The 25,859-nt window shown below is 40.1% G+C and overlaps 1 protein-coding gene across 2 annotated transcripts in view; it reads left to right on the plus strand.

Annotated features, from left to right (window-relative positions):
- Positions 1 to 25,859, plus strand: part of lingo1a (leucine rich repeat and Ig domain containing 1a) — a 255,057-nt gene that overhangs the window by 168,525 nt on the left and 60,673 nt on the right. The window contains exon 1 of one of the 2 annotated variants that reach the window (XM_071326806.1): positions 23,845 to 24,337. The exons of the other annotated variant lie outside the window; for it this stretch is intronic. The gene's annotated coding sequence lies outside the window, so the exon portion shown is untranslated. Of the gene's footprint in view, positions 1 to 23,844; positions 24,338 to 25,859 lie in introns of those variants that run through there. 2 annotated transcript variants of the gene reach the window in all.

Below are 25,859 nucleotides of genomic sequence, written 5' to 3' on the forward strand. Positions count from 1 at the left end.
CTGGGCAATTCCATGGTAGCTGAATTACTCTTTTACTTTAAAATGTATGCCAAACAAAAACCATTGATTTAAAAAGTTTAACAAACTATACAATTCTCTATGCACAAGGACTACTTTGAACAATTTACACAGAAAATTTAACCAAAACACATTTACTGAAAGAACTGTGCAGATACAAAGTTTGGTAACAGAAAAAAATATTATTTAAAAAAAAAATCTGCACCGAATTAAGATTCAAAGATGTCTGCAGAAACAATGAAGTGTCAGCTATGACATGGCACCTTGAGTTAGAAAAAAAATATTTTGGTTATTTAAGTACGTGAAGTGGATTTACATCAAGTAAGGGAATTACGTGAACAGAATTACATTATGGGACCCTTATACATAATTATGGATATGAATATAATTATCTTCATGGTGATATGTCCTGAATAGGTACACAAAAGGTCAAAATATGTAATATCCTTCTTTTGCATATTTCGGTACTATTCTATAAACTGGCTATTATTGTAATGAGCTCCGCCCCCAAACAATACCACATTTTGTTCGTCCGGACCAGACCAAATCTGAAACAATCGTAGACATCTATGTTTCACAAGTTTCGACATCACAGTACAACACAGTAGAGCACTGCTAGTAAAGCACAGCACAGTAGAGTTCAGTACAGTACATTGAAGTAGATATGTTCAGTACAGTACAGTAGAGTACAGTACAATAAAGCACATTATACTGTACTTTACTCTAGTGTGCTCTACGGTACAGTACTGTACTGTAATGTACTTTTCTTTACTGTACTGTATTGTTCTCTACTCTGCTTTACTGTACATACTGCACTGTGCTGTCCAAACTTGTGAAACATAGATGTCTATGATTGGTTCAGATTTGGTCCGGCCAGAGCGGATTGACCAAATTTCTACTTATTTTCAAAGTCCATGGACATCCGGTGTCGGTTGGTGCTCAGTGGGTGAGGATGCTTGTCATAGTAAATAGAAAGTGGTAGGTGTCATGGTATTTGTCAGTAAGAGCTGAGAGGTGACATTAACTGGTGAGAGAGAGCGGCAGAGAGAGGGAGAAGGAGGGGTTGTCCAGACTGTTTTCACAGTCTTGTTCTGACCACCAGACGACAGAAAGAAGAAGAGAAAATAACAGTTAGGAGCAGAACATAACAGTATGCCAGGGGAAAGGAAGAAAGTAACAGGTGACCCAACTGTGGTTTGTGACTACTATAATTTTCCATTGCAGCCAATTCAATTGCAGTAATTCCATTATTAATTTGGTAACATAGTTACAAGTTTTAATTACTTAATAATTAATAAACACACTTGATATCAGTAAAAACATAAAGTAATTGTTTGGTCTACCTTCACTTGTTACTTCTGTGAACTGTCATCTGTCCTCATGAGGGAGAGAAATGAGAAAATATCTTAAACGTGGGTTTTTGGTAACGGAATTACAAGTCACAATGCAGTGTTTGTGCAACTTACAAATATAAATATAAGTCTTGATATTAGTTGGCAGGGGTCTTTACTTCAACATGATTGTGTTTTGATGTATTTCTGATACCTTTTAAGACATTTCTGGTAGATGTTGTCTAAGACCCCTTTTCCATCTGATTGACCAGAAATCAATGCCTTGGCCTATTCCTCATTTTTAGGATGGACATATTTGGAAAAATGCGTTGATTTCTCAAAAAGTATAGACTCTTAGCTTTCATTTGACAACCAATTTCACATACTCCTATGAAATTCCCATCTGGGTTCTTATGGGTCCTTTTAGATGTAAATTCCCATAGGTAGATACCTGATTTTACAGCTATATTGTATCACTGTATCTCCAACCAAATCAGTATCATGTTGGTCATATGTTGAAGTTTCCGTCTCCAGTATAACAAATATATCGAATTTACTGTACAAGTTCCTCAGTGTGCTTTTACGTTTTGGCTACAGTGAATCAACAGGGCACATAATAAAAACATGACCATGAACCCACACCTTCGCCTCTTCCTATTTTTATTCTGTTCAATCTTCAATAGATGATAGCTTAGTAGGCCTAACCAATTTTAAGTCCATAACATGGTCCATTGCATGCTTGTTTTTTGCAATATTGAGATTAGATCTTAAAACCATTGAACGATAATGGAGATATGCACAATTGTTTGAAATGGTGTTAGCCTTTAGTTTAAACAGCTGAGAAATGTGTGAAGGGTTAAAGTGTGAGCTGTCTTTTAGTCACTCCCAGTACATGGCTTCTACCAAGCAAACAAATAATGCATTGTGTGGACATGTGGCGTCGTGATGTACTGTATCTTTGATGTCCCCGAAGAGCATTAATGTGAGCAAATGATAAATAATTTCTGTGTATTACCAATGGTTTGTCATGTTGCAAGTATATGAGTTCGGGAGGGAGGAGGCTCTGCCGAGACGTGATCACAATCAGGTAATACAGGCTGCCTTTTGATGTAGTGCTTCCTGGATATTCCTGTGGTAGCCCCGACAAATCAGTTAGCATACACGTGCAGAAGATCAAGTCGAAGATCTGCTGTTCGTTGGCTCTGTTTCTCTTAGGCAAAATAAATATCCTAAAAATAAATAAATCATAGCAAGTTTTTGGACTCATTCAGCAGTTTTTACCTGATTATTAAGTAGAATACTACTGGACATTGTTGAAGATCCATTTACACTATATTCCTAAAACATAAGTTGAAAAAGATGCTGTCGCTGCTTGCTGTTGACAATAACTTTTGATAAATAGCCCAATGTCAAAACCCTGCTTGTAAGTGTCCAAATCAATAGCCAATAATATGCATTAACGGTTTGTGATATATTTAAAACATAAACATAAAATTCACTACCTACACATACAGTGCCTTCAGAAAGAAGTCATACCTCTTGACTATTTTCACATTTTGTTGTGTTACAGACGGAATTCAAAATTGATTAAATAGATTTTTTCACCCATCTACACACAATACCCCATAATGACGGAGTGAAAACATGTTTTTTAATTTTTTTTGTGCCTTTGTGCCTGTTTTTTTCCATCTCAGGCAGAGATGGATTAACTTTCAAGCCTGCTATATTAGGTTAGATACACAGACCGCATGGGAGAGGAATGTACACAACACAACAACAAGAGAGAGGAATAGAGTTTGTGAAAGTATGCCTTATCTTCTTTGACGAACTACAAAAAACAATTGTCAGACAGCTCTGCAGCTAGCTTAGCTAAATAGGATGACTAATGACAGAACAGTATGGGTACTACAGAGATAACGTTGTCTGGCTGTTTAGCTAATAAAGTCATCAAATAAAAACAAAGTAATATAGACAAATGCAAAAAATGTAATCTCCTATTTTTCTATTGATGTCTACGCAATGTGGACCTGACAGAGACAATGGAATATTTTCAATGTTTTTGGCTATTATTATAATGCATTTAATGTTTAAAAAAAATTACTGAAACCAAAATCGAAAACAGTGATAATTTGTTTTATAATCAAACCGAAACCCAACCGACCTATAAAAGTACTAATCACTCAGCATTATTGGTTGTTGATCATTTCTAGACAGCCATTTTCAAGTCTGGCCATAGATTTTCAAGCCGATTTAAGTCAAAACTGTAACTAGGCCACTCAAGAAAAGTCAATGCCGTCTTGGTAAGCAACTCCAGTCTATATTCGGCCTTGTGTTTTAGGTTATTGTCCTGCTGAAAGGTGAATTTGTCTCCCAATGTCTGTTGGAAAGCAGACTGAATCAGGTTTTTCTCTAGGATTTTGCCTGTGCTTAGCTCTATTCTGTTTATTTTTATCCAATAAAACTCCCTAGTCCTTGCCGATGACAATAATACCCATAATATGATGCAGCCACCACCATGCTTGAAAATATGAAGACTCAGTGATGTGTTGTGTTGGATTTGTCCCAAACCTAACGCTTTGTATTCAGGACATAAAGTTAATTTCTTGGCCACATTTTTTGCAGTTTTACTTTAGTGCCTTGTTGCAGACAGAATGCATGTTTTTGAATATTTGTATTCCGTATAGGCTTCCTTCTTTTCACTCTGTCATTTAGGTTAGTATTGTGGAGTAACTGCAATGTTGTTCATCCATCCTCAGTTTTATCCTATCACAGCCATTAAACTCTGTAACTGTTTTAAAATCACCATTGGCCTCATGGTGAAATCCCTGAGCGGTTTCCTTCCTCTCCGGCAACTGAGTTAGGACGTACACCTCTGTCTTTGTAGTGACTCGGTGTATTGATTCATTATCCAAAGTGTAATTCATAACTTCACCATGCTCAAAGGGATATTCAAAGACTGTTTTTTGTTTTTTACCCATGTATCAATAGGTACGCTTCTTTGCGAGGCATTGGAAAACCTCCCTGGTCTTTGTGGTTGAATCTGTGTTTGAAATTCACTGCTCGACCGAAGGACCTTACAGATAATTGTATGTGTGGGGCAGTGGAGGCTGGTGAGAGGAGCTATAGGGGGACGGTCTCATTGTAATGGCTGGAATTGAATATTGAAACAGAGTCAAACGTGGCTTCCATATGTTTGATAATATTCCTTGTATTCCATTCGAGCCATTAAAATGAGGCCATCCTCCTATAGCTCCTCCCACCAGCCGCCACTGGTGTGGGGTACAGAGATGAGGTAGTCATTCAAAAATCATGTTAAACACTATTATTGCACACAGTGAGTCCATGTAACGTATTATATGACTTGTTAAGCAAATGTTTTGAATATGTTTCTAACCACTTCTACATTAAATGTGGATGCTACCATGATTAAGGATAGTTATGAATGAATGAGTGAGAAAGTAACAAACCCACAAATATCACACCCCCAAGACATGCTAACCTCTCACTATTACAATAACAGGGGAGGTTAGGATTTTTTTGGGGGTGGTATGATATTTATTCTGTAATTTTTTTCTACATCATTATTCAAGAAATAATCTGAAACAGAACCAAAACAAACAGTGAATGCTTCCAACACATTTTTAGAGTCACTAGCTTGGGACCAAATACTTAACTTTTGACTACTTTAATACACATATAAGTGAATTTGTTGCAATACTTTTGTTCCCCTAAAATGGGGGGATTATGTACAAAAAGTGCTGTAATTTCTAAACGGTTAAACCGATATGGATGAAGTTACCTTCAAATTAAAGATGATAGTCTGCACTTTAACATAATCATTGTATAATTTCAAATCCAAAGTGTAGGAGTACAGAGACAAAACAACAAAAAATGTGTCACTGTCCCGATACTTTTGGAGCTCACTGTATTTGTAATGAATAGGAAACCAGTGCAAAACAGCATCGACTACTCATTGTGTGCAATCACTCAAAGGATATGGCTGGGATTTGACCGTCCACAATTTACTAAAGCAACGGTGCCGCAGGAGGCTTTAAAGTGATTGAAATCCCTATGCCCTTCAGGGCTTTTTATACAGGTTTGTGTTTCCCCACCGCCAAAGCCTTCTGAAATAGTGATTATTCTTCGGGCGTTGCTGCACCCTACTGCAGCCTAGCCCAGCCCTCATGATCACTACCGCCTGAAAGAAATAAAGGGATGAGATTTGATTTTGGGCCAGATTAGATGTGTGCTGCAGAGCGCAGGGGCCTACAACATATTTTACGAAGAGCCCTCATGTCACAGGGCTATTGTCTGTGCGATGAGATGACAGCCTTGGCCGCCCAGCAATGAATTGTGCCTCACCGGTGGAAAAAATAAATAAAAGAGGACATTGTTTCAGAGGCCATGAGCTAGATTCCTTTAGGGGTCTGGGGGTCTGGCCTCGATTCATAATAGACCCTTTTTCCAGTAACACATCTGTCAAGATTGGTGGTGGATGGAAAGGAAGAATGAATGACCAGCTCTCCAATGAACAGGAAATGCTGCATCTGGCCCTCTCTAATAAAGGAAATGATGCTATTGGCCTGCATCTGTAAACGTTGCATGATCATAATGCACCTTGACAGCTTTGCACACTCTTGGCATTCTCTCAACCAGCTTCATGAGGTAGTCTCATATAATGCATTTCAATTAACAAGTGTGACTTGTTAAAAGTTCATATGTGACCCGATTCAGGAAACTAGGCGTATGTCGCAAGTCACGACTTCACAGGAGAGCTGTTTGAACGTAAAAAAAATGTTTTTTTATCAAAATGCGTATTTTGGAAGAAATGCCTTCTCGAACATGTGAACATTAACGTGCCTTAATATCAAACTTGTATGCCATTGGTAAATACGATATAATTGTTAAATTACAAGCCTAGTTGGTTTAGCCACAGAAAACGCGAGCAACCTTCCCGCTAGCCATGATTGGCTGAGATAATGAGTGGGCTGGACATGCCGAAAGATGAGTTTGGATTGGTCTGCCATATAGCATGTGTCTGTCTATTGGAGCCTGTCAGTATGTCTAGGTAATCGTGTCAAACGCAGCTTAAAAAACTGCATAAACCTAATGTCAAGTTAAAATGTATTGTTAGCGAGCTAACGTTAGCTGGCTGGCTCGATAGCTAATGTTATGTGTATGGTCTCCACTTTCTGGAGGACCGAGTTTTGATATCAGTGGAGTTTGAGTATATACCGGTAAGATATTCTAGCTATCTACATTTTCTCTATTACACATTTCTAATTTTGACAGAAAGTGGTTTCATTTCAAGTGTACTGTTAGCTAGCTAACATTATGTGTATGATCTTATACTTCATATCTCAGACAAATTTGCTTGACTAGTGTCTGCAACCTGGATCAGGTTGTCAGTCAACCTACCAGAGTAGTTGAAAACAGAACAGGAATTAAATCATCAACATGTATTGATCACATTTTTACTAACGCTGCAGATATGTGCTTTAAAGCAGTTTCCAAATCCATAGGATGTAGTGATCACAATATATTAGCCATATCTAGGAAAACCAAAGTTCCAAAGGCTGGTCCTAACATAGTGTATAAGAGGTCATACAATACGTTTTGTAGTGATTCATATGTTGTTGATGTAAAGAATATTTGCTGGTCTGTGGTGTGTAATGAGGAGCACCAGACACAGTACTTGACGCATTTATGAAACTATTTATTCCAGTTACTAATAAGCACACACCCATTAAGAAAATTACTGTAAAAACTGTTAAATCCCCTTGGATTGATGAGGAATTAGTTGAGAGGGATGAGGCAAAAGGTATGGCAATTAAGTCTGGCAGCCCAACTGATTGGCAAACGTACTGCAAACGAAGAAATCATTTGACTAAACTAAATAAATAATAAACTACACTATGAAACAAAGATAAATCATATAAAGAATGATAGTAAAATGCTTTGGGGCACCTTAACTTCTCTAGGGTAGGGGGCAGCATTCGGAATTTTGGATGAAATGCATGCCCGAATTAAACTGCCTGCATCTCGGGCCCAGAATATAGGATATGCATATAACTGGTAGATTTGGATAGAAAAAACTCAAAAGTTTCCGAAACTGTTAAAATAGTGTCTGTGAGTATAACAGAACTGATTTGGCAGTCAAAAACCTGAGAAAAATCCATTCAGGAAGTCGTTCTTTTCTGTTGGTTTTGTAGTTTTCTATTCAATGCCAATACAGTATCCATTGACTTAGGACTCAAAAAGTTTCTATGCCTTCCACTAGATGTCAACAGTCTTCAGAAAATGTTTCAGGCTTGTATTCTGAAAAATGAAGAAGTAAGAGCAGTCTGAATGAGTGGACCCTGCCGTGTCACAGAGCTTTTTCTTGCGCAAGACCTAGAGAGTGCGTTTCTTGTTTACATTTTATATTGACGACATTATTGTCCGGTTGAAATATTATTGATTATTTAGGCTAAAAACAACCTGAGGTTTGAATATAAACATCGTTTGACATGTTTCTATGAACTTTACGGATACAATTTAGATTTTTTTGTCTTTCCGTTTTTACTTTGTTTGAGCCTGTGGATTACTGAAGAAAACGCGCAAACAAAACTGAGGTTTTTGGGTATAAAGAGACTTTATCGAACAAAAATAACATTTATTGAGTAAATGAATGTCTGCTGAATGCAACCATATGTAGATCATCAAAGGTAAGGGATTAATTTTATCTCTATTTCTAAATTGTGTAACTGTTCTACCTGGCTGGCTACTGTTTGTAATGATTTGTCTAGTGGGCTATGTTCTCATAATCGTAATGTATTCTTTCGCCGTAAAGCATTTTTAAAATCTGACACCGTGGTTGGATTCACAAGCAGTTAATCTTTAAACCTATGTAAAATATGTTTTGTTTTCTGAATTTTTATAATGAGTATTTCTGTATTTGAATTTGGTTTCACTGGCTGCTGTAGAGGTGGGACGCTACCGTCTCACGTGCCCAAGAGAGGTTAAATAAAAAAATTGGGGAAAAAAGCCAACTCGGCTTCTTCATTCATTGAATCAGATGGCTCATTCATCACAAAGCCCACTGATATTGCAAACTACTTTAATGACTTTTTCATTGGCAAGATCCAAGTATATCGGACCAAATTATGAAAGACAAGAATCGTACTTTTGAATCGTACTTTTGAAGTCAGTGTGGAAGAGGTGAAAATATTATTGTTGTCTATCAACACTGACAATCTAGATGGAAAATTACTGAGGATAACAGCAAACGATATTGCCACTCCTATTTGCCACATCTTCAATGTAAGCCTACGATAAAGCCTACGATAAAGTGTGTGCCCTCAGGCCTGGAGGGAAGCTAAAGTCATTCCACTACCCAAAATATTAAAGCCCCCTTTACTGGCTCAAATAGCCGACTAATCAGCCTGCTACCAACCCTTAGTAAACTTCTGGAAAAAAATTGTGGTTGACCAGATACAATGCTATTTTACAGTGAACAAACTGACAACAGAAGGGCAGCATGCTTATAGGACACTCAACAAGCACAGCACTTACACAAATGACAGATGATTGGCTGAGAGAAATTGATGATAAAATGTTTGTGGGGGCTGTCTTGTTTGACTTCAGTGCAGCTTTTGACATTATTGATCATAGTCTGCTGCTGGAAAAACTTATGTGTTATGGTTTTACACCCCCCCCCTGCTATAATGTGTTACTTGTCTAACAGAATGCAGAGGGTGTTATTTAATGGAAGCCTCTCAAATATAATCCAGTTAGAATCATGAATTCCCCAGGTTAGCTGTTTAGGCCCGTTGCTTTGTCAATTTTTACTAACGACATGCCACTGACTGAGTAAAGCCAGAGTTTCTATGTATACGGATGACTCAACACTATACACGTCAGCTACTACAGCAACTGAAATGACTGCAACACTCAACAAAGAGCTGCAGTTAGTTTCAGAGTGGGTGGCAAAGAATCAGTTAGTCCTAAATATTTCTAAAACTAAAAGCATTGTATTTGGAACAAAACACTCACTAAACCCTAAATCTCAACTAAATCTTTAATAAATAATGTGGAAATTGAGCAGGTTGAGATGACTAAACTGCTTGGAGTAACTCTAGATTGTAAACTGTCATGGTCAAAACATATTGATGCAGTAGTAGCTAAGATGGGGAGAAGTATGTCCATATTAAAGCTATGCTCTGGCTTCTTAACAACACTATCAACAAGGCAGGTCCTACAGGCTCTAGTTTTGTCACACCTTGACTACTGTTCAGTCGTGTTGTCAGGTGCCACAAAAAAGGAGCTAGGAAAATTGCAATTGGCTCAGAACAGGGCAGCACGGCTGCCCCTTGGATGTACACAGAGAGCTAATATTAATAATATGCATGGCAATCTCTCCTGGTTGAAAGTGGAGGAGAGATTGACTTCATCACTACTTTTATTTATGAGAGGTATTGACATGTTGAATGCACCGAGCTGTTTGTCTAAACTACTGGCACACAGCTCAGACACCCATGCATACCCCACAAGACATGCCACAAGAGGTCTCTTCACAGTCCAGAACAGACTATGGGAGGCACACAGTACTACATAGAGCCATGACTGCATGGAACTCTATTCCACATCAAGTAACTGACGCAAGCAGTACAATTAGATTTTAAAAAACAGATAAAAAAACGTATGGAACAGCGGGGACTGTGAAGCAACACAAACATTGGCACAGACCCATGCATGCACACACACACACACACACACACAGTCTTGTACAGCTAACCTTGTGGGGACATACAATTCAGTCCCATTCAAAATCCTATTTTCCCTAACCCCTAACCCTAAACCTAACCCTAATCCTAACCCGTACTCTTACCCTAACCCTAACCTTAACCCTAACCCTAACCCTAACCCTAACCCTAACCCAAAAACCTAAACTTTATCCTAACCCTAAACCTAACCCTAGCTCCTAACCCTAACCCTACAACTAACCCTAGCTCCTAACCTTAATATTTAACTTAATTCTAACCCTAACACTAATTCTAACCTTAACCCTAAACCCCCTAGAAATAGCATTTGACCTTGTGGGGACTAACAAAATGTCCCCAGTTGGTCAATTTTTACTTTGTTTACTATTCTTGTAGGGACTTCTGGTCCCCACAAGAATAGTTAAACACGTCCACACACACACACACACACACACACACACACACACACACACACACACACACACACACACACACACACACACACACACACACACACACACACACACACACACACACACATGGATTTAGTACTGTAGATGTGTGGTAGAGGTGGAGTAGGGGCCTGAGGGCACACTGCTGTGAAATCTGTGGGTGTATTATAATGTTTTAAAATTGTATAAACTGCCTTAATTTTTCTGGACCCCAGGAAGAGTAGCTGCTGCTTTGGCGGCAACTAATGGGGATCCATAATAAATACAAACACAAATAGTCATAGAACCTGGTTGGTTAGCTACCTGCAGATTCATGCAGAGTAGTAACGTCATGAGTTGTGAAAAGCTTTCCAGGTGAAGCTGGTTGAGAGAATGCCAAGAGTGTGCAAAGTTGTCATCAAGGCAAAAGGTGGCTACTTTGAAGAATCTAAAATGTATTTTTATTTGTTTAACACTTTTTTGGTTACTACATGATTCCATATGTGTTATTTCCTAGTTTTGATGTCTTCACTATTATTCTACAATGTAGAAAACAGTGCAAAAATGTAATGAACACGATGGGAGACAGAGAGCTGGTTTCAAGTTCAGGGCGCAGTAGATGTTTAATTGTAAAGGACCACAGGAGGAGGCAGGTAGAATGGTCCAGGGGCAGGCAGAAGGTCATATACAGGGGGTCCAAAAAGGCAACAGTACAGGCAGGGAAAAGGCTAGTAACATTGTCCGGGAGATCAGGCAATAGGTTGATAACAGGAAATCTGATAGGCTAAAGTACAGGCAGGGAATAGGCAAAAAGCATCGTTGGTGAGGCAGGCAAAAACTATTATACGCAGGAGGATTAAAATTACAAGAAAACCAGCACTCCGACTAAAAGTGTGTCACAAAACAAACAATACCTCACAATGATGGGGTGCAAAGATAATGACATACAGGTTTGTCATTTTGATAATGACATACAGGTGTGTGAACAGGTGATCAGAATTCGGGTGATTGGGATCTGGAGAGTGAGCTGCGTTCAGGGTATCTATGTGTTTGAGAGTGTGAGCGGGAAAGTGTATGTTAGATGTTAGTTAGATACAGCTTGTAAATACAACATTATCTCCAAGACATTCAATATGGACATTGATACGCCCTCACAAATGGTAGATGAAATGTTTTTAGGCTTGTGGGACTTTCTGCTATGCCACAAGCTTAGTGGGATGCCTTTAGTTGTTACAGAGGTGATCAAGCAGCACCTACAATTAAAACATTGTTGGTGGATAGGGAGATGTCATAGGGAAAGATCCACATTCTACATCTAGCGATAGCGTGATCTCCCCAGATACCTTGAATTTTCACCCAGAGTCACCGCCAGTCTCAGACAAGGCTAAATTGTCTGGGTCACAATCACCTACTCGAGTCGGGCCCAGGTAGCTATTTTTGGGCCAGCAAAAAAAGGCTTGTAAGATAGGGTGACCTCTCTTGTATACTGTAGGGCAAACCTGAAGTTCTGACCTGCATAAAATCTGTCTACTACTTAATAAAACGACATACTTAGTACTGTTTAGTAAAAACGAATTCAGTTATCAACAAATATCAACGTACTAGAGCTCACCCATCCTAAGAATTCCTCATCTAATTTGCAATTGTGTTGATTCCCGCCATTTGTTCATTTGGGTACAGGACATATCTCATTATCAGCTGAGTTTCTATCTTTCAGCTGCTGTTAAACCCACATGAGCCTGGAAAGACGATTATCTTCCTCCAAAGTGTGCTGCGAATTCTACTACATGAAAAGCCGAAATGAGTATAACATCCGTGGCTGTGGAACACACTTCCAGACACTATTAGGGCTAAAGGGTCTCTGTCCATGTTTAAGGCTCAAGGCCGTGCTGTTCAGAAAAGCTTTCAAGGATCTCTGTTAATTCTGTTCTAATTTCCTCTGGATATAGATTTGTTTATTGTCTCTGTTGGATTGTTTTTATTATTATTATAGGAAACTCCATTTTCGAAATTTCACATACTGTAAATTTGGACACGGTCTATGCTCTTGGCCCTCTTCGTGCTACAGCAGGGTTCATGCCATAGACATACAGTAGATATCAGAAATTGCAGTTTGCTATGGTGGCCTCAAACGCTTTACTAAGGCTCAAGTGGTTATGGGATACACTGAAAAGTATGATCTCTTTTGCACTGACAATGGGTGCAACACAATCTCACTCTCAATTCGTGCAAATATGTACAAAAAGTTTTTCAGCAGATTTAGTGCGTTTTTGTGCGTTTTGGGGTAGCTTAATTCGTGTGAAAATACACACGTTTGTGCAACTTAATTCTTAGGAAATGACACACATTTTTGTGCGACTTCATTCATAGGAAAATATGTTTGGGGGCAAACTTGTGCATTTTTTTTACGTTATTGGGCGATGGTGTTCTGCAGTGCCTTTTTTTTGTGTCCAACATTTATTTATATAAAAAAAAAAACGTGTTAACAACCCAATATCGTTAATCAACCAGGTTATTACCAAAAAACGTATAATAGTGGCCTGACGTTTATTTAAAATGTTTGATTAATGCCAATGTTGTTTTCTATGCTTGTTTTCGCGTAATACTTTGGGATACTGGTCGGATTTCATGAGGGTTGCCAGATTGGAGTAAAAAGGTGTATTTGTCTGTATTTTTGTGGTATTGATGAACGTATTTAATTGGGGAATGGGGATACATTTTCATGATGGGAAATTAATTAATCAATAAATGTGGGAAAACAGAATACCTGCAAAAAAAATCCCAGGTGCAACTGCGTGGTATTTGCAGCCTTAACGAGTCTGGATTATGATCATCAAGGACATCAACCACTTGAAACACGGCCTGTTTATCACGCTGTCATCCATAGGTGAGGTCAGTACAGGTGCATCAAAGGTGGGACCGAGAGACTGAAAAACAGCTTCTATCTCACCCGGTTACTCAACCCTGCACTTTAGAGGCTGCTGCCCTATGTACATAGAAATGGAATCACGGGTCATTTTAATAATGTTTACATACTGCTTTACTCATTTGATATGTATGTACTGTATTTTAGTCGATGCCATTCCGACATTGCTCATCCTAATATTTATATATTTCTTAATTCCATTCTTTTACTTTTATGTTTGTGTGTATTGTTGTGAATTGTTAGATACTACTGCACTGTTGGAGCTAGAAACACAAGCATTTCCCTACACCCGCAATAACATCTGCTAAATATGTGTGTCACCAACACAATTTGATTTGATTTGATAAATTAAACCATATCAATGCAGTTAAACAGGTTAATATAAAAATAATGAATTATGTTGGCTTACAATTATGGCACTTCCAACGCCATTTCATGATGATTATTATGGTTGGGTATATCATGTTATATACTTAGACTATTGTAACAAGGCATATGCCAGCATTGTAGGACCTACTGCCACTGCCCAGAGGACTATTAGGCTTTCATGGTAATGGCCATTAGAGCTCACTTTGCCACGTATGAGCCCTGGTTAGAGTCCCTGTTGCAGCTTTCACTTTATTCCGCTACACTGGTGGCTCACATCCAGCTCACATCCAGCTCACGTTTAGTTATGTGACCTAGTGGTGGGAAGCATTCTGTTTTCAACATTGTGTTGGGTGTAATTACATTGATATATCTAGTGATATTAGCAATAATGGGCGTGAAGGAAAGAAGTAGTCACTACAGGTGTGATCAAGTTACCTGAAGCTCAATGGAAAGTGCTATGCTCTGACCTGTTATTCAGAAGAAAATCCTCTATGACTGTCTAATTTACATTAGTTAACTTACCAGTGTGGACCCAAAGCAAACACATTCTACACATTTACAAACTACTTGTTTAAAGTGTTATGACAACCATGGTGTTCTTCTGTTCCTGAAGCTTATATATCAAATAACCTGACAATGATCCACATCATATATGTAGACAAATAATGTACGTGTGTTATGCAGCAAAACACACCCGGTCTTTTTTTAGGAGGAAAACTAGTAATATGAATCACTGTTGATCCATCCTGTTATGATCTAATGAGATGGATGTAGGATTTTCTACGGCCAAGAATCGAGGCCCTTGCCCAGTCATGAAGGATGAAGCTAGGCCCCTCTTGGTTCTTATTGCCGAAGACTGAACTGAAGTTAGGGGTTACAGTGCCTTCGCAAAGTATTCAGACCCGTTGACTTTTTCCTTTTTTTTGTTACATTACAGCCTTATTCTAAAATGTATTAAATAAAACAATTTCCTCAGCAATCTACATGCAATACCCCATAATGACAAAGCAATTATTTCACATTTATTAAACATAAAAAACATAAATACCTTATTTAAATAAGTATTCAGACGCTTTGCTATGAGACTACACATTTAGCTCAGGTGCATCATTTTTCCATTGATCATCCTTGAGATGTTTCTACAACTTGATTGGAGTCCACCTGTGGTAAATTAAATTGTTTGGACATGATTTGGAAAGTCACACACCTGTCTTAATAAGGTCCCAAATTTGGCATTGCATGTCAGAGACAAAACCAAGCCATGAAGTCGAAGGAATTGTCGGTAGAGCTCTGAGAAAGGATTGTGTCGAGGCACAGATCTAGGGAAGGGTACAAAAACATTTCTGCAGCATTGAAGGTCCCTAAGAACACAGTGGCCTCCATCCTTCTTAAATGGAATAAGTTCGGAACCACCAAGACTCTTCCTAGAGCTGGCCGTCCTGCCAAACTCAACTACTCCTCAGTAAAAGGCACATGACAGCCCGCTTGGAGTTTGGCAAGTGGGCTGTGATGTGCATCATGTTTCCTCATGGCTTCGGGACAAGTCTCTGAATGACCATGAGTGGCCCAGCCAGAGCCCGGACTTGAACCCGATCGAACATCTCTGGAGAGACCTGAAAATAGCTGTGCAGCAACGCTCTCCATCCAACCTGGCAGAGAAGAATGGGTAAAGGGTCTAAATACTTACGTAAATGTGATACATATGTGATATATACACTGCTCAAAAAAATAAAGGGAAGACTAAAATGACACATCCTAGATCTGAATGAATGAAATATTCTTATTAAATACTTTTTTATTTACATAGTTGAATGTGCTGACAACAAAATCACACAAAAATTATCAATGGAAATCAAATTTATCAACCAATGGAGGTCTGGATTTGGAGTCACACTCAAAATTAAAGTGGAAAACCACACTACAGGCTGATCCAACTTTGATGTAATGTCCTTAAAACAAGTCAAAATGAGGCTCAGTAGTGTGTGTGGCCTCCATGTGCCTGTATGACCTCCTTACAACGCCTGGGCATGCTCCTGATGAGGTGGCGGATGGTCTCCTGAGAGATCTCCTCCCAGACCTTGACTAAAGCATCCGCCAACTCCTGGACAGTCTGTGGTGCAACGTGGCTTTGGTGGATGGAGCGAGACATGATGTCCCAGATGTGCTCAATTGGATTCAGGTCTGGGGAACGGGCGGGCCAGTCCATAGCATCAATGCCTTCCTCTTGCAGGAACTGCTGACACACTCCAGCCACATAAGGTCTAGCATTGTCTTGCATTAGGAGGAACCCTGGGCCAACCGCACCAGCATATGGTCTCACAAGGGGTCTGAGGATCTCATCTCGGTACCTAATGGCAGTCAGGCTACCTCTGGCGAGCACATGGAGGGCTGTGCGGCTGCCCAAAGAAATGCCACCCCACACCATGACTGACCCACCGCCAAACCGGTCATGCTGGAGGATGTTGCAGGCAGCAGAACGTTCTCCACGTCGTCTCCAGACTCTGTCACATCTGTCACGTGCTCAGTGTGAACCTGCTTTCATCTGTGAAGAGCACAGGGCGCCAGTGGCGAATTTGCCAATCTTGGTGTTCTCTGGCAAATGCCAAACGTCCTGCACGGTGTTGGGCTGTAAGCACAACCCCCACCTGTGGACGTCGGGCCTTCATACCACCCTCATGGAGTCTGTTTCTGACCGTTTGAGCAGACACATGCACATTTGTGGCCTGCTGGAGGACAGACACAGCAAACCTTCTTGCCACAGCTCGCATTGATGTGCCATCCTGGATGAGTTGCACTACCTGAGCCACTTGTGTGGGTTGTAGACTCCGTCTCATGCTACCACTAGAGTGAAAGCACCGCCAGCATTCAAAAGTGACCAAAACATCAGCCAGGAAGCATAGGAACTGAGATGTTCTGTGGTCACCACCTGCAGAACCACTCCTTTATTGGGGGTGTCTTGCTAATTGCCTATAATTTCCACATGTTGTCTATTCCATTTGCACAACAGCATGTGAAATGTATTGTCAATCAGTGTTGCTTCCTAAGTGGACAGTTTGATTTCACAGAAGTGTGATTGACTTGGAGTTACATTGTGTTGTTTAAGTGTTCCCTTTATTTTTTTGATCAGTGTATATATGTGTGTGTATTATTTTTTAAATAAATTAGCAACATTTTCTACAAATGCTTTTGCTTGGTCATTATGGGGTACTGTGTGTAGATTGATGTGTGGAAAAAAAAAAAAATATGAATGCATTTTAGAATAAGGCTGTAACCTAACAAAATGTGGAAAAAGTCAAGGGGTCTGAATACTTTCCGAAGGCACTGTACATGTCAGACTCTACTACTGCTGCTGACATTGAACATAGCTTAGATTTAGGGTATTTAATTAATTTCAAATGTATCCCCAAGCAAAAGCATTTGTAGAAAATTTAGCAAATTTATTTAAAAAAATACACAGTACCCCGTAATTACCAAGCAAAAGCATTTGTAGAAAATGTTGCTCATTTATTTAAAAAATACACAGTACCCCATAATTACCAAGCAAAAGCATTTGTAGAAAATGTTGCTAATTTATAAAAAAAATACACAGTACCCCATATTTACCAAGCAAAAGCATTTGTAGAAAATGTTGCTAATTTATTTGAAAAAAGAATACATATATATATTTTTTATTTTTTAAAATAAATTAGCAAAAGCAACATCATTAATTTCAGAGTCTCCTATACCACTATTCCCTACATATTATACCCCCTAGGTTGTAAATAAACCCTTTTTATGCTGATATAACTTGTATCATTATTATAGGGATGTGAAACCCATAGTCGATTGGCTTCAGACTGAGCATTTCTCACTGGAAATTGCTGCTGACATTGAACATAGCTTAGGGTTAATTAAGATATTTAATTCATTTCAAACTCTGCAATACCACTATTCTTGGCTTCAGACTGAGCATTTCTCACCATTTATTTACGGAGAGCAATTTTTGTTTTATAACAGGTAGTGTCCATTTATTTAAATTAGTGTGTTGATTAATTATTGCTTTCTTCAGTGGAAAAACAGAATGTGTAAAAATGCCAAATATACCAAAAGCTAAATCAAGCAGAGATTTATGACTATTTAACCATGCCAATCATTACTGAAAAATGCATACTACAAACGTTTAACCAGTTAAAGATGATGAGTACATGACAACGAGATACAAATATTTATAAAAAATAATTAACACAAAAGTCAAGAGTTGGCTGTAACATGAGTACAAACAAAGTGAGTGTGTGTGTAAGTGTTTGTGTGTGTGTGTGAGAATGTGTAATATGGTGTGTATTATAATTTCCCATCACAAAAATGTATCCCCATTCCCCAATCAAATATCTTCATCGATACCACAAAAAGAAAAATAATCATCATCATATTTTTCTCCAATCAGGCAACACTCATAAAATTCAACATAGCCTTGGATAAAATGCATTATGAAAGAAATGGTGTAATGTACACTAAAAAGTGGAGCCTTGTATTAAATGCATTATGAAGAAAATTGTGTAAAGTAGGTTCCACGAAATACATTATGAAGAAAATCACGTAGGCCGAAAAAGAGCCTTTCTGAGTACAAGTGCACCAGTATCCCAGGTGTTAAGTGAAAACAAGCATAGAAAACAGTATTGGTATTAATAAAAAATATGTAAACATAAGGCTATTACATTATAATTATTTCGGTGACAACAAGGTTGATTAACAATATTGGGTTGTTAACACGTTTCTTAAAAAATATATAAATAAACGTGGGACACAAACGAAAGGCCCATCATATATTGCTCTAATGCATTTCAAAAGATTGTTCCGAAGTTTGCCCTCCAAAAATGTATTTTCCTCTGAATGAAGTCGCACAAAAATGTGTCTTTTCCTATGAATTATGACGCACAAAAGTGTGTGTCTTTTCACACAAATTGAGCCACACAAAAAAACTCACAAAAACGCACACAATCTGCTGAAATATTTTTGTACATATTTGCATGAATTGAGTGTGCTGTTGTGTTGATTGGTGACATGCTGTGGCACATGCAGTGCTTTTCAAAATGTCAAACAAGTTTCAATGACCTTGAGTAAAAATCTTTGCATCATGCTAAACCCACATCAATACCCCACTAACATATATGCATGTCTATTCAAACATTCATGTGACTACTAAAAACACCACAGGTCAAATAATAATGGACGTTGTACCTTCAAACACATTGAAACATCTCTATTGTTACATCTGTTGTTGTTATGTTGTGTTAGAGCTCAGCATAGGCTCCTTCTCCATCATGTTGCCCTCTCACCATTACCACTTAATTCATGTACCTCCTCATCAAAACACATTTGATGCGTCCCAAGTGGCGCAGTGGTCTAAGGCGACACTAGAGACACGGGTTCGATCCCAGGCTGTCACAAGCCGGCCATGACCGGGTTATGGGAAGGTTTGGCTGGCCGGGATTTCCTTGTCCCATCTCGCTCTAGCGACTCCTTGTGGCGGGCTGGCATGCCTGCAATCAGACTTCAATCTCCGACACATTGGTGCGGCTGGCTTCCGGGTAAGGGAGCAGTGTGGCTTGGCAGAGTCGTGTTTCAGAAGACGCATGGCTCTTGACCTTCACCTCTCCCTAGTTCGTAGGGGAGTTGCAGCGATGGGACAAGACTGTAACTACCAATTGGATATCACAAATTGAAGTAAGTAAGATGGAGTTGGAGAAGAAGACAGACGTTTTACGTGCCCCCAACCGATTGTTTTTTTGTATGTTTATTTGCGTTGGGAACAGACCCAGATCCCTGTGATTTGCTTGAAGAGGAGGTGGAGAAAAGGGTCCGGAGGACGGGCTGCCTTCTGAGAATTTATAGGCGATCGAATAAACCCCCACTTCCTTCCATTCTGATAGCAAACGTGCAATCTCTGGAGAAGAAAATAGATGACCTACGTGGACATTACCAACGGGACATTCAAAACTGTAAAATCTTATGCTTCACGGAGTCGTGGCTGAACAACGACACTATCAATATACAGCTTGCTGGTTATATGCTGCACCGGCAGGACAGAACAGCAGCGTCTGGTAATACAAGGGGCGGCGGACTATGTATTTTTGTAAATAACAACAACTGGTGCACGATATCTAAGGAAGTCTCGAACTATTGCTCGCCTGGGGTAGAGCATCTCATGATAAGCTGTAGACCACACTATCTACCTCGAGAGTTTTCATCTGTTTTTTTCCTATCTGTTTTTTTTACCCCCACAGTCAGAGGCTGGCACTAAGACAGCAATGAATGAGCTAATGAGTATTCTGCCATAAGCAAACAAGAAAACGCTCACCCAGAGACGGCACTTCTAGTAGCCGGGGACTTTAATGCAGGGAAACTTAAATCCATTTCACCAGCATAAAATCTCTGGACCACCTTTACTCCACACACAAAGACGTATACAAAGCTCTCCCTTGCCCTCCATTTGGCAAATCTGACCATAATTCTATCCTCCTGATTCCTGCTTACAAGCTAAAATTAAAGCAGGAAGCACCAGTGACTAGATCAATAAAACGTTGTCAGATGAAGCAGATGCTAAGCTATATGACTGTTTTGCTAGCACAGACTGGAATATGTTCCGATGGCATTGAGGAGTACACCACATCAGTCATTGGCTTCATCAATAACTGCATTGATGACTTCGTCCCCACATTGACTGTACGTACATACAACAACCAGAAGCCATGTATTACAGGCAACATCCGCACTGAGCTAAAGGCAAGAGCTGTTGCTTTCAAGGAGTGGGGCTCTAACCCGGAAGCTTATAAGAAATCCCGCTATGCCATCCGACGAACCATCAAACAGCCAAAGCGTCAATACAGGACGAAGATCGAATCGTACTACACCGGCTCTGACGTTCGTCGGATGTGGCAGGGCTTGCAAACCATTACAGACTACAAAGGGAAGCACAGCCGAGAGCTGCCATGTGACACGAGCCTACCCCAGACGAGCTAAACTACGTCTATGCTCGCTTTGAGACAAATAACACTGAAACATGCATGAGAGCATCAGCTGTTCCGGAAGACTTTGTGATCACGCTCTCCGCAGCCGACATGAGTAAGACCTTTAAACAGGTCAACATTCACAAGGCCGCAGGTCCAGATGGATTACCAGGACGTGTACTGCGGGCATGCGCTGACCAATTGGCAAGTGTCTTCACTGAAATGTTCAACCTCTCCCTGTCCGAGTCTGTAATACCAACATGTTTTAAGCAGACCACCATAGTGCCTGTGCACAAGAACACCTGCCTAAATGACTACCGAACTGTAGCACTCACGTCTGAAGCCATGAAGTGCTTTGAAAGGCTGGTCATGGCTCACATCAACACCATTATCCCAGAAACCCTAGACCCACTCCAATTTGCATACCGCCCTAAAAGATCCACAGATGATGCAATCTCTATTGCACTCCACACTGCCCTTTCCCACCTGGACAAAAGGAACACCTATGTGAGAATGCTATTCATTGACTACAGCTCCACGTTCAACACCATAGTGCCCTCAAAGCTCATCAATAAGCTAAGGACCCTGGGACTAAACACCTCCCTCTGCAAATGGATCCTGGACTTCTTGATGGGCCTCCCCTAGGTGGTAAGGGTAGGTAACAACACATCCCCCATGCTGATCCTCAACACAGGGGACCCTCAGGGGTGCGTGCTCAGTCCCCTCCTGTACTCCTTGTTCATTCATGACTGCATGGCCGTGCACGACTCCAACACCATCATTAAATTTGCTGATGACACAACAGTGGTAGGCCTGATCACCAACAACAAGACAGCCTATAGGGAGGAGGTCAGAGACCTTGCCGTGTGGTGCCAGGACAACAACCTCACCCTCAACGTGATCAAGACAAAGGAGATGATTGTGGACTACAGGAAAAAGAGGACCGAGCAAGCCCACATTCTCATCGACGGGGCTGCAGTGGAGCAGTTTGAGAGCTTCAAGTTCCTTGGTGTCCACATCACCAACAAACTAGAATGGTCCAAGCACACCAAGATAGTTGTGAAGAGGGCACAACAAAACCTATTAACCCTCAGGAGACTGAAAAGATTTGGCATGGGTCCTCAGATCCTCACAAGGTTCTACAGCTGCACCATCGAGAGCATCCTGACTGGTTGCATCATTGCCTGGTATGGCAACTGCTCGGCCTCTGACTGCAAAACACTACAGAGGGTAGTGCGAACGGCCCTGTACATCACTGGGGCCAAGCTTACTGCCATCCAGGATCTCTATATCAGGCGGTGTTAGGAAGAACCTAAAAATTGTCAGACTCCAGCCACCCTAGTCATAGACTGTTCTCTCTGCTACCGCACGGCAAGCAGTACCGGAGTGCCAAGTCTAGGTCCAAGAGGCTTCTACATAGCTTCTAACCCCAAGCCATAAGACTCCTGAACATCTAGTCAAATGGCTACCCTGACTATTTGCATTGCCCCCCCTCCCCCTCTTTTACACTGCTGCTACTGTCTGTTGTTGTCATCTATGCATAGTCACTTTAATAACTCTATCTACACGTACATATTACCTCAACTAACCAGTGGCCCCGCACATTGACTCTGTACCGGTACACCCCTGTATTGTTGTTTTGCTGCTGCTCTTTAATTACTTGTTACTTTTATTTCTTATTTGATCTGTATTTTTTTTAACTGCATTGTTGGTTAGGGGCTCGTAAGTAAGCATTTCACTGTAAGGTCTACACCTATTGTATTCGGGGCATGTGACTAATAATATTTGATTTGAAATTAGGGAGAAAAAAAATTTGGTGTCAAAGTTTAGAAAAAACTAAAAAACATTTAGTCTGCATTGGTTCTGTCCTATATGTCTGCGAAGAAAGAAAGAAAATACATTATATTGAGGAAGACAGGAAAAAAATCATAGAACTGGCTTTACATTTCACTTGAACCATTCACAAACTCTTCCCTCATGCTAAAGATGACTGTTTCTGTCTCCCTCACCGATTTTCGATTCCCATATAGCTGGGAGAGCTGGTGATTTGACGGTGCAATTAAGTCCAGTCAATGTATTGCTCCGGAAAGCTGAGACATGTTTCCCCACGGAGTGGTTAAACACTCAGGCCAATGCCTCAAAAAACACCTTGTCCTCAATGCCAGGGCCTCTTGTCCATGCGTGAACTGATGCTGATGACATTCACATGTAGCTGGGATGCCTTGGTGGCTAAAGTTGCACTGAGGGGTCCACAGATGCCACGCAAGAGGCTGGGGGACACACGGAGTGGAGGAAAAGTATTTTAACACCATGAGACAAGTACATTAGATACATCCAAAATGGTAGCGCACTCTCAACATGAATATAAATCACAAAGTGTGGGTGAGGCAATGTTGTAATAAGGCTTTTTCAGTATTATCTGAAAAAGCAAAGGTACTTAAATGCATTAAGTGGAATGGTAAGGTATACGTTGATCAATATATAGATACATAACATTCATTTCAATTGCAGAGACCAATGAGCCATTATATCCTCCTCCTCAACATTATCTGAGAGCATGTGTTATGGCATTTCCAAAATCCCTGTAAATGTTGAGGCGTTGGAGTGTGTGGATTATTTGAGGCAGACAGTGCCACCAGGTCTTCAAAATAAGTACTGCTTTCTTCACAGAAAAGGCACAGGCTCTGGTGCTATTTTTTAGAAACCTATATGTTAAAGACTTAATTATCTTAACTTTATTTAAATCAGATACACTACATTCAGGTTCATGGACTAGTATCATCCCTCAGTCTTCAAGTGATGAAGGTTTATTGAAGACCATTGGGTTTACTTGGAGTGCATACCCACTGAGATGAATGAATGGCCCTATCGGCTATGTCTTTATAATCCCATTTAATGAAAACTGCATTACTAAGTAGGGAGTTTTGTGTTTAATCATCCAATCGATGCATCACTCTGGTCGCTCTAAAATAAGTGTATGTGTGGGATGAATAGACTAAATCACGTGCAAATTAATATGCGTGAGAACACTAGATCTACATACACTGAGTGTGGTCCGAACAAGGTGCATGCATCAGTTTTGTGCCTCCCTCAAATCTGAGGACAAGAAAGCGAACTGCAGCTACAGACGACAGTCACACAATATCCATCTCGAGTCTGGCCGTGCAGACTGCCTCAAGGAGAGAGAACGGTGTTCTTAGGAACGAATGCGTGGGAGTTGCTCACTTCACTCGCCTCCTTTTCCTAGTGGACGATAGAAGGCGCATTGGGAGCCCCTTTCCGACCGAGGGATAGCGAGCTGGCGGAGAGGAACCAGTGCGTCGTCAGTAGACAGAAGAACAGGGCAGTTCCTCCGGACTATCCATTTCTATTAAGTCACAGGCGGTATCGGAATCTGGGGGAACCGTGTTTTTTTTTTTAAATCGTGTCTTTCAAAGCAATGGACTCGAGATAGTGGGTCTCAATTTGCCTCTTTCTTGACAGGGAGTTGCCGTTGGGAGATATGCGTAAGGATGTTTGGAAACAGCAGTAGTAGGTGAGTATCCCTTTAGACTCGCCCGCTGCTAGTATTGTTGCCGTGGTACCAACCTGATCAATTCAGAAAGGACACTCGAAATGGATAACATTCGTATTAATATTCAATTGATGTCAATAAGGAGTACGTTTACATGCATATTAATAACTCGATATTAAACTGATTATTGCAGTAGGCCGAGTGTGGCATTAGTCATGTGAACGCCTTACTCTGTTTATCATAATCAGCGTAAAGTAATTTGAATTTGAAGCAAGCATATACCAATTAAAACACCTTGGTTTCTGAGCAATCTTTCGAATTATTAAGATATGTAACGTTACGTTTCAGTGGTGTATTTGATTTGCGCATGTGTTATCAAGAGCAGCGCGAGCCTCCTTCTTTTGCCCCAGTGAAGTGAGTTCGGAAAAAATGGAAAGTATGCATCTTAGAAATAGTTTTCTCATACAAACGTTATACGTCCGAACTCAGAATCAATTATTTTTCACAAAAATAACATGGTCGCTGTGGTAGAACGTTTATTCTGATTGGCGATTTTCTGCATGTATCAACGTCCCATCATCTGATTTCAGATGTGTGCATGTAAACAGGTTTTTTCGAGAAATCGTTATTCTTGCAAAGCATATACATGTTTAAATCGAACTATTACACTACTATTCACAATTATCGTATTATTGTGTGCATGTAACCATTACTCAGTGGCGGCCAAAAGTCGTGTTACAGACGGTGCAAGGGGAGAGAGAGCAGGGCGGGCTCCCGTTTATTAGACTGGTGCGTGGGTTTCGAAATATGTATTGTAGCCTATCCAAATCGGTATCCAAATGCAGAATGTATTTCAAACAATTTAGATGCGTAAATGCCTCCGTTTTCTTAGTACCACAATGCATTGAAATGTGTGGTCATTGTGAAAACGTACACCTGACTATGATTAATTAAATTGCCTTTAATAATGTTCCAATACAATATTTATTATGTACCTGATTTATAGAGACTGAAAGCTGAATGTTGTAAGTTTCCCTGACAAGAGTAAGGAATTTGAATAGGCAATAAATAATAGAGATATTCACATCCTCTTCAGGTGAATTACCAAACCATTAATGTGCTAATTTGAGTGTAGTAACCTTTTCTAATTCATCTGGTGTACTTGTAGGTATGATTGAGATCATTAAGACTATACCCTCTAGATAGACTACTGAAAAAGGGGTACCAGTTAGTGATTCAGGACATGTATTTCTCTCTCTCCCTCCATCTCTCTTTCTCTTCTCTCTCTCTCTCTGTGTGTGTGGGTGTGGGTGGGTGTGGGTGTGTGTGTGTGTGTGATCTTTCTGTGTGGTGTGTGTGTTATCAGTGAGGATGGTGAAGGATGAGTATATTCAGTATCATAAAAGGTTTCTCGCCTATGCCCGTGAAAATGTATGGATACAACTCAGTCACACTGTGACGCAGGAGTGAGCTTTGTGATCAGTCATATTTTATTTATAGGGAAAAGAGTATTTGAAAAGAGGCAGATGGCTCTTACTGCATG

Source organism: Salvelinus alpinus, chromosome 9 (genome assembly GCF_045679555.1).
Source record: "Salvelinus alpinus chromosome 9, SLU_Salpinus.1, whole genome shotgun sequence".
In the NCBI taxonomy this organism is placed as follows: domain Eukaryota; kingdom Metazoa; phylum Chordata; class Actinopteri; order Salmoniformes; family Salmonidae; genus Salvelinus; species Salvelinus alpinus.